The sequence below is a fragment of the Silene latifolia genome, chromosome 2, assembly GCF_048544455.1.
Source record: "Silene latifolia isolate original U9 population chromosome 2, ASM4854445v1, whole genome shotgun sequence".
NCBI classification, from domain to species: Eukaryota; Viridiplantae; Streptophyta; class Magnoliopsida; order Caryophyllales; family Caryophyllaceae; genus Silene; species Silene latifolia.
The window spans coordinates 2,552,836-2,563,885 of NC_133527.1; the positions used below are offsets into that span (position 1 = coordinate 2,552,836).

General features: G+C 40.2%; 1 long non-coding RNA gene across 1 annotated transcript; it reads right to left on the bottom strand.

The window, feature by feature from the left end:
- Positions 1-9,180: 9,180 nt before the first annotated feature.
- LOC141627861 (uncharacterized) lies at positions 9,181-10,799 on the bottom strand. The gene is made up of 5 exons (XR_012537076.1): positions 10,747-10,799; positions 10,434-10,646; positions 10,124-10,234; positions 9,857-10,020; positions 9,181-9,238 (listed from the first exon to the last, which is right to left on the bottom strand). It is a non-coding gene; the product is annotated as an uncharacterized LOC141627861 (long non-coding RNA).
- Positions 10,800-11,050: the final 251 nt, after the last annotated feature.

Consider the following 11,050-nt stretch of genomic DNA (forward strand, 5'->3'; position numbering starts at 1 on the left):
TACTTTCTAATCAATAAAATTTTGAATCATTCGACATTAAACTTTAATCTATATACTCAACTTAATGTATATATGAAAAATATATGACCATGAAAACTTAATTGGTCTTACCTCGTATGAACTAGCATAAAAATAGCTCCGTAGATATCAAATATCAAACAATATAGAGTGATAAAACTAATGAACAACGGCGAGAATAACAATATGCCTTAAATCCTTAACCGATCTTTAGATAGACCATTAGCCATGATGCACTCATCTCAACAAATCAGTAAACAAGTGGTAAAAGTATGGCCATAAAGAAACAAAGTCAACAAATTGACAAAAGGATCAATGTTTTGGAAAAATATACATCCTTCACAAAGTGGCAAACTTTACCTTTAATTAATTACTTTCCAAACATTAAATAAACTGACCAGTAAGAAACCAACATTAAAACATCATGCTCTCTTAATTCACACAAAGTAAGGTTTGGGATGTTAAAGCACAAGGCGCATAGTCTCACATGATTATAAAATTAAGATTTGAATTTTCAAGAAAACGAAAGAGAAATCAAATTGATTGCAACATGTGAGAAGCGACGGAAATTAAAAAGCAAGGCAGAGCGATTACTCGCTCTGATACCAACTGTAAGTTTTATAGTCTCAAATTAACATGTTCTAATCTCATAATGAACATGTATAAACTGAATGCGGAAGCGATAAAAGAGATCGATTACTTACCTCCAGCCATTGCTTGAAATAATTGATCCGTCTTAATGAATAACACAATTTCTTATGCCCCAAATCTGACTTGGCTTCCAGACCCTCAGCCTCACAATTTAGATGGTGTATTTTCTTAATGAGATAGGCTTGGTAAACCTTAATCAGAATAAATATGTTCCCCTTATATTTCCTAAATTGTGAGTGGTAAGTTATGGGAGACAATAGTGGAAACAGAATCCTAGGTAAATTCCACGACCAACTTAATTTCCATAAAATAACTTCATTAAATATTAATATAATAATTATTTGATTTATGGAAATATCTTACATTTGAGTCATGATGAAAATTGTGTAGGGATTGAATTGAATGATTGCTACTTCACGATAGAACAAAGGGCAGCAAGTTCATAAACTATTTTGATGTTTTCATAATAACTAGTTGAAAAGTCCGTGCGATGCACGAGGCTCTCATTAGGGTCATCTGTATAAATATATTCTATAGTTGATAAAAAAAGTTCAATTATGTTTAAATCATTGATAAACAAAAGTTCGTGGTTGGTATAGTTGATCAATGAACTATTAGTGCTTTTGCATAGGAGTTTTGTCATTTAGTAGTTATTAATTCAGTTGTAAAACATCAAGTAATATGGTAAGAGTATGTAATTAGTTTTTCCATTATTGTTATAGGTATCACTGGTGTTAATTAAATACAAAACATTATCTCCATAAATATAGTACAGCTCACCAAATGAATCGCCCTTAATAACTGAGACAGACCTTTATGAATTTTGCAAATTATTTTAACCTATAACAACTACGTAAAACTAAATGATTTTACGTAAAGCAACAAGTATCATAATTATCTATGTTTAGTGTGTTTAGAGCAATGTTAGATCTCCTATAGCAAAAGTTTTCCTCGATTATCTACAATTAATTAAGAGAGTGTTTTGCTCTTTATATACCTTCTCGTAAAATCAAATCCATACTAAATTCCAATAAAATTAGTAGTCTCTAAACAACAGTACAAAAATATATGTGATTCTGTTACATAGAATGCATGAGACTCCTATTAGGATCATCTTTAACAATATGCATATTGAATGTTCTAAGAATTTGTTGAACAACAAATTGCAAACATTGGTTTACATTGTAATGCTTTGATAGTAGAAGTCAATTAAGTTGATAAAAAAAAGTCCAACAATCTTGAAAATCGGAACACAAAAAACTTTTGGGTTGATTATTGATGGATCATCAGTCCCTTTAACTTAAAATAAAGCTACTCCTTTTGGTATTAATTGTATCAATTGTATAGAATCCGAAGACACGGTTGTATAATGTAATTACCTATTTTTATAGTTGTATGCACCATCGATTTTAGTTAATTTAAAACGTCATTCCCGAAAATGTGGTTTAATTCCATAAAATGAACACATGATAACTGAGACCGATTTTACAAGATACACAAATTAGATTAACTTACAACATTTACGAATATTCCATTTTGTAAGCATACGACCGTGTAAATGTTGAATGGTGGTACGAAAAACAATATGTGATGGGGCATATTCTGCACCCGATGACCGAGTCAACATATTAAGCAAGGTCAAAGATATCCAAAGCAAGTCAACACCTTAGACAGCCTAGCCGATGCGTCCCATCGGCCTGTCACCTGGGTCTCGGCCTAGCAACCTGCCAGCCGGGACACATATCCGCGTACTCACATCCAAGACCCTCGGCCGGCCTGCCATAGGTCCATCGGCCGAGGGTAGAACAGTCTTTCCACCTGATAGCCACTTGGCCACTTGGCCACTACGTGACAAAAGGTGAAAGCCTATAAATACTCCTCAACCTTCATTGGGGAAAAGATCCCACAACTTAACCTAAATACACCATTCATCTGGTAATATCTTCCTTATCTCTCTAGAATACATACCTAGCCAAGTAACACAACTTAATCCTTTAAGTTTACTAACTTGAGCGTCGGAGTGGGTACGCTTGGCACAAAGCCAAGCCCTCAGTTCGTTCATTGTTGCAGGAGAGGCCGAAAGGGACGATAGAAGCAAGAAGGGTTCAACTCAAGACATTATTCTACAAGCCACGGGTGGTAACGATACTTGCTCCGGAATTACACCCGGAACAATTGGCGCCGTCTGTGGGGAAGATACTAGAAGCTAGTCACATTCATTCCCAAACAAAAACCCACCCAACAAGCTAAGAAGATGTCAAAACAACCAGAGGAAACAGTGACCGACGAAACCGAATTCGCCAAGATGATACCGTCCACAATTTCGAGATCGGGCCGTCCTCCACCGGCCGAGTAATTCAACCGGCGTACGGGATGCCGATACTAACGAAACACCGCCGCCCGCCGCCAGGTCATCACATGGGATATGTGGTCGATGCGGCCAAACCGAAGCTACTCCCGACCTGATGGGTAATACGCCGATCACTCCCGCCGCAACGAAGGTGACGGCAAACACACCGCAGTGACCCGGACCCACAAAGTGACCCCGAACAACTTGTCGGGGCGATAAGGAGCGGAGCATACTAGGACGCCGGCGGAGCCCATACTGCCAGTGGCCGACCAAAGTCCTTCCCCCACTCGCGGGAGGACAGCGTCGCCGCGGCAACGAGGCCATCCCCGGAGGAAAGCAGACAGCGCCAAAACCTCGATCACCTCGGCCAAAGCCGGGAGTGATGGGGGAACGAGCCGACATGCTAACATATTTACGACGGCAGACAGCGCCAAAACCTCGATCACCTCGGCTAATTAAGACCGAGGGCGACGGGGGAACGAGCCGATATGCCTAGATATTTACAACAGCAGACAGCGCCAAAACCTCGATCACCTCGGCCAAAGCCGGAGTGACGGGGAACGAGCCGACATGCTAACATATTTACGACGGCAGACCGCGCCAAAACCTCGATCACCTCGGCTAATTAAGACCGAGGGCGACGGGGGAACGAGCCGATATGCCTAGATATTTACAACAACAGACAGCGCCAAAACCTCGATCACCTCGGCCAAAGCCGGAGTGACGGGGAACGAGCCGACATGCTAACATATTTACGACGACAGACAGCGCCAAAACCTCGATCACCTCGGCTAATTAAGACCGAGGGCGACGGGGAACGAGCCGATATGCCCAGATATTTACAACAACAGACAGACGCGCAAAACCTCGATCACCTCGGCCAAAGCCGGAGTGACGGGGAACGAGCCGACATGCTAACATATTTACGACGGCAGACAGCGCCAAAACCTCGATCACCTCGGCTAATTAAGACCGAGGGCGACGGGGGAACGAGCCGATATGCCTAGATATTTACAACAGCAGACAGCGCCAAAACCTCGATCACCTCGGCCAAAGCCGGAGTGACGGGGAACGAGCCGACATGCTAACATATTTACGACGGCAGACAGACGCGCAAAACCTCGATCACCTCGGCTAATTAAGACCGAGGGCGACGGGGGAACGAGCCGATATGCCTAGATATTTACAACAGCAGACAGCGCCAAAACCTCGATCACCTCGGCCAAAGCCGGGAGTAACGGGGGAACGAGCCGACATGCTAACATATTTACGACGGCAGACAGCGCCAAAACCTCGATCACCTCGGCTAATTAAGACCGAGGGCGACGGGGGAACGAGCTGATATGCCTAGATATTTACAACAGCAGACAGCGCCAAAACCTCGATCACCTCGGCCAAAGCCGAGGGCGACGGGGGAACGAGCCGATATGCCTAGATATTTACAACAGCAGACAGCGCCAAAATCTCGATCACTTCGGCCAAAGCCGGGAGTGACGAGGGAACGAGCCGACATGCTAACATATTTACGACAGCAGACAGCGCCAAAACCTCGATCACCTCGGCCAAAGCCGGGAGTGATGGGGGAACGAGCCGACATGCTAACATATTTACGACGGCAGACAGCGCCAAAAACTCGATCACCTCGGCTAATTAAGACCGAGGGTGACGGGGGAACGAGCCGATATGCCTAGATATTTACAACGGACGACGCGCAAAACCTCGATCACCTCGGCCAAAGCCGGGAGTGACGGGGGAATGAGCCGACATGCTAACATATTTACGACGGCAGACAGCGCCAAAACCTCGATCACCTCGGCTAATTAAGACCGATGGCGACGGGGGAACGAGCCGATATGCCTAGATATTTACAACAGCAGTCAGGACGTAAACTCAGTTGCCCCGGCCAAAGCCGGGAACGAGACGAGGGAAACGCGACTTGCTCTCGGCAAATTAAGACCGAGCTTAAGAACGTATGAGTACGGTTGAGACGCAAATCTGACACCTCGGCTAACTAAGACCGAGCGTCAACGAGGACACGATCAATATCGTCTATAAATACGAACGCTGTCGCGCCGTAACCCCGATTCCCTCGGCCAAGGCCGGGAAGCAGCGGGGACACAACGACCGATACGTTAACATGTTCACAACGACCGTTGGGAAGCGCAAATCCGACGCCTCGGCTAATTAAGACCGAGCCTGAACGAGGACGTCACCGACAGGCCAACATGTTTAAAAATGTTAAGTACAGTTGAGATACGCATTCTAACTGCCCCGACTAGGCCGATGGTAGAGACAGAAAAGAAGCACTCAATTAATAACGTAAGAAGACAACTCAGATGAAAATGAGATAAAGACCCCGGCCAAGCCGGAGGCAAAATAAACAAGCTTTATTAAAAATGATCGCAGAATATACGCTCAACACACATCGGAGCCCATACCACGGCATAGACTACGCTGGGGGCAAATTGATGGGGCATATTCTGCACCCGATGACCGAGTCAACATATTAAGCAAGGTCAAAGATATCCAAAGCAAGTCAACACCTTAGACAGCCTAGCCGATGCGTCCCATCGGCCTGTCACCTGGGTCTCGGCCTAGCAACCTGCCAGCCGGGACACATATCCGCGTACTCACATCCAAGACCCTCGGCCGGCCTGCCATAGGTCCATCGGCCGAGGGTAGAACAGTCTTTCCACCTGATAGCCACTTGGCCACTTGGCCACTACGTGACAAAAGGTGAAAGCCTATAAATACTCCTCAACCTTCATTGGGGAAAAGATCCCACAACTTAACCTAAATACACCATTCATCTGGTAATATCTTCCTTATCTCTCTAGAATACATACCTAGCCAAGTAACACAACTTAATCCTTTAAGTTTACTAACTTGAGCGTCGGAGTGGGTACGCTTGGCACAAAGCCAAGCCCTCAGTTCGTTCATTGTTGCAGGAGAGGCCGAAAGGGACGATAGAAGCAAGAAGGGTTCAACTCAAGACATTATTCTACAAGCCACGGGTGGTAACGATACTTGCTCCGGAATTACACCCGGAACAATATGTATCTCAATTATATATGTAGCCTGTTTGGAGGATTTTTGTTTGATCTCTAAACAATAAAAATTTGTTTTTGACTATTAACCATTAAGATTGGTTGTTCCCTATGAACTTCAGGTAAAATATATAATACGAAATTTAATTTTTTAGATGTGAGATATATTTTTAAGTGAATTAACGGTCAAATTTTTCAAAGTTTGACATGTAAAAAACAAATCAGGGGTTTTGTGTGGATTCGAGGGAGTAGGATATTATGATACTACTCTTAAAGTCGATTAGTTTTATATTAATTCTATTAAAATTACTATAATTCATTTATGTTTATTTGAAATGTTATCTATTCACAAAATCAAGTCTCATTATCTTACATTGTTATTCTACTCTTTATTTATAATAACAAAATGAATAAATTTTCAGAAAGAGTTTCAATTTAAAAAAATTGCTTCAAAGTACTAAATATATACGTACAATCGTTTCACTTCTTAACCAATATATATGCAATTAGGTTTTTTTATTAAGTTCAAACTCTTAAGTTTGACCTAATTTATTACACTAAGGAGTACTTTATATTCAACTAAACCCTTATGGGATACCCCATAGTTAACCGTTAAAAAAAATGATTATTTACACTTTGGTGCCCTAAGGTTTAGCTAGCCTAATTTCACTTTAGTGCCCTGAGGTTTGCATAATTCCACTATGGTGCCTTGAGGTCTACTTCCCACTTAAGTGACCTATACATAACAAACTTAATATTTCATACTCCCTCCATCATCTTTTATCTCCCCGGCCACTTCTCTAATATATGTGAGAGAATTTTATTGAAATGAGAAGATAAAAGATAATAGAGGGATACTAAAAAAAATATTTTGAACATAACAAACATAACAAACCTTAAAGTTAGAGTATCAAGTGTTAGTTTGAGATTATGGTCTGTAGTTGACTTGAGGCACTTGTGAAAAAGGGGGGAAGATCCTAAAATAGAATTGTGAACTGACCTTTCCGCAGTTGTTTTACTGCTTCCATTCTGCAGGGGTTTCCCTAAGGATGCTGCATGTGCCTTTTTTTTACTGTACTGAGTTTTTTTATCCACCACCCTGTTTCCATTTTCATAAGATATTCCGACAGGCCTTACTGCCTGTAAATTAACCAAATATGATTAGTTTTACTTCCAATAGTTTGAATCAGTAATAGCACTCACCTTACCCAAATATACCAGAAAGATTGAATAACTGTAAATAATTTGTTGTTTGTGTCTACTATTTACATAACCCGCACGTTACATATATGAGTTGACTATATTTAATTTTAGAGGAAATGAGAATGCCACAATGCTAGATGTCTATTCCTTTTTGCTGACATCAAATGCAATACTTCAGGACTATGGACTTATTCTTTTCAACTTATTGTTGCATATATTGAGAAGGTGCGTATTTTTCAGATAACCGAAACTAAGAATCACCTTAATTCATGTTCATAAAAAGAAAGTCCAGGAAAGCTAATGTGTAGAGAACAGACCCTTAGTGATGAAGGACAAATATATTTCGAGCTTTACTCTGGCCCGATAAAAGTTTATGTTAACTGAGGAAACGTTCGTAGGCGCTATAAATTGCCAAATCATCCTAAAATAGAATTATCGATTTTATTCATGAACTTATTCTATATTATAAAGAATAAAATTGAGAAATTTGAACAGAAAGAAACTAACATGAGCTTCATCTCGACAACAAAAACAACAACAACAACAACAACAACAACATTACCCCAGTGCCTCAATGGCTCCCGCAAATTACGGGGTAAGGGGGGGGGTCGGGTGTACGTAGCCTTACCCTTGTGTTAGCAACACAAAGAGGCTGTTTTCGAATGACCCAAGATGAAAATTGCGTCGAGAAATGCATTGAAGGACCACCACTTCACAAAAGAAAAAAGCACAGCAACTTTAGTGAGCCATTCGATAATCTTAAAAAATCAGTTCATAATCATCCTGATCTTAAACCACAAGTAAAATTTCAAAGAAAAAGTAAATAGGCATTATCAACTCTAATTTATGTAAAGTTTAGCTTAATTTCTACGATCGAAAAACACTCAATTTCGTAATCGCTAAAAACTAATACCACCAATATTTCAAAGCAAAGGGAGATGGGCACGGAGAATTCAAATTACAGTAGTCAAGCTCAATTGCAACAAATATACATCATCTCTACATGACTTCATTATCTCTCTCATGATTCAGACTAAATCTCTATTCTCTGATCCTGTGTGTCTACCAAATCTGCATAGATCTGTCTCCCTCCATTTCACATTGTTCTTCCCACTTTCCTTATCGGGAAATTTTGTAGTCCTCTTAACCAAACTTATATTTCATAACTGAGCTTATTATCTTAATTAACCCTAAACGTAACATTAAACATCTATTTACTTCTCACCGAATCCTCCTCGCACTACCATCTCACTCAGCTCACCCATGCTCTCTCATGTCACCACCACCACCACCACCACCACCACCACTAATAACAAACCTACCACTGATTGCCTGTCATCAGTGCCAGCTCGGGTAAAGTACCTTCCCTAACCACCTCTTAGTAGTTTAAAAAGGCATTAGCCGTATCTAGATTATGAGAGCATATGTTCAAATGTAAATAATAAATAAAGAAAATTCAATAACAACCTCTTCAAACTATAGTTTCTTTGATATTTAGGCCAAATTCAAGTTGCTTTTCAAAAGTGGAACGGATTAAGGCAATCTTGTCCTAACTACCTCTAAGTGGTTTAATGGGCTTTAGCCTCATCCACATCCAGAGGAGCACATGTTCAAACTAAAAAAAAAATAAAAATAAAATTCAATAATAGCTTAAAACTATAGTTTCTTTGATATTTAGCCCAAATTCAAGTTGCTTTTCAAAAGAGGAGCGGATTAAGCAGCCATGCCTTTGTGCTCAGCTACATTAATAGGTTTTTTTCAAGTGATCCAATATATAAATTCTATCAATAACTCCATCAACAATGTCCCAATAAATATCCATAATGAAACAACAAACACACTCAAAACTGTATTAATATCCACTACAAGATAAGGAAACAACCCTAACCTTTTGTTTTCGGATGGTATAGATTTTTTGGCGCTAAATGCTGGCCGGTGGCCTACAAAGAAAGGAACAATCGTCTGTTTCCTGCACAAGTTTTAACTTAGATCATTAATCCTTCCCAAATTTGTACAAAAACGGCAGTCTTCATTCAAAAATGAAAGAACGGACTGAACTTGAGATAACACGAATAGATTAGTAACAAGATTGCCTTTTATTCTGTAATATCCTTTAGAGTAGTTTTTGTTTTGGTTGGTGAATTTCCATGAATAGATTAGTACCCTTGAGAGTAACTTTCAAGTATGGCGTTCAACCAGGGATCGATGGGAGAGTATCTAACTCTCAACTCTGAAGCAGTAAGTTCCATGAATAGATTAACCTATGAGGTACATTAACATTATGGTCTTAAACTCTCAACTCTCAAGCATGCATGTCGGGATCGATGGGAGAATCTAAATAGCTCACGCCAATCACTAAACCTAGATCGCATATCTAATAGTTAAAGGTGCTACCTATACCAAAATCTACAACCTAAGGTCCAACTTCGATTCGCCGTTGAAGGTCTTGACCCACAAGCCAGCTGATGCAACAACAATTGAATATGCCGAGTGGTTTCTAAAATACATACTTAATGCCATCGATTATTTCATTTTCCGTATTTATTCTAAATTTGGTGTAACTGAGAAGTCTAAAGGAAACACCTACCTTTGACGACCCCTCCCTCGGAATTTAACTTGAATCCATTATCCTCAATGAGCTGATTGAGGCTGTCGATGGTTCTCAAGTTAGACTTCAGTTGATGAGTAGAAATCGTGACATGATTCAAAGCATAACCATTGACAAGTGTCCATGCAGCGTACTCGTTTTCCCTGCATTCTTATCATAATATATGAGAGAAGTGACCAGCCAATGCCCTTACTACAGACTAAGATCAAGCCACACAACATTCTGCAATAATACTGTTGTTATTACCTGGCCTGTCACTGAAATTATGAATGCAAGGGTTTCTCCCATGTTAATAGCCCGGGTGTACAGGCAAGAGCTCCATATTTGTTTCCTTGACTCGACATTTCAACGTGTTTCCTGATTATGTCCTGTGTTTACATACGGAAAACTGTAAGAAAAACGTATTAAAAAGTAGCAGGCATTGATTTGTCGCAACAAAAAATTTGAGAGATCAGATATCTCAGCAATGAGGTATCCCTACAGCTTTTTTCTCAGTAGTCCAACAAGACCAATTACAATAAAATTACGAATATCCTTAACCAACCGAAAAATTCACCTGAGCTTCTGAACTCATCTGGTCTACAATGAGCTCGGAAATGAACACCCTTGGCAAAGGACTATTTACGCCACTGCATTTCTCGGAGGAAACAACAGAAGGTGAGAACCAGTATGCTTGCAATTTTTTTGGAGGAAATATGAGTTCATCCCTTCTAGTGTACCCAAAATCGTGAAAGATCTCGGCCATTGAGTCAATCCCGTGATCATCCACCTGTAACACAAAATTATGCAGTACTTAAACTAATTCAAGTGAGGTAATTACTTGCTAATTTCTAAATTATAATTGTTTAATAAACAAGAAAGATTCATACCCGAAGAGTACGGAAATATACAGCGCCTACAACACCGAGTATGGATGGACTCTAAAAAAACCAAACAAATTGGTCATTAGCCCCAAGCTGAGTCAATCATACCATATCACCAAAAAGCCTAAAGTTAGTACTAATTACTCACAATTCAAGCTTAAATGTGATAAAAGTACTAATTGCTCCATAGTATTCTCAAATAAGAATTAAAAACCATTGCTTGGATTAGGTTAGGTCATTAAAGTTACTACAGTAAATAGATGAGGAAAAGACAGAGGGAATAAGGAGGTAGGGAGAGTGATTAAAAAAA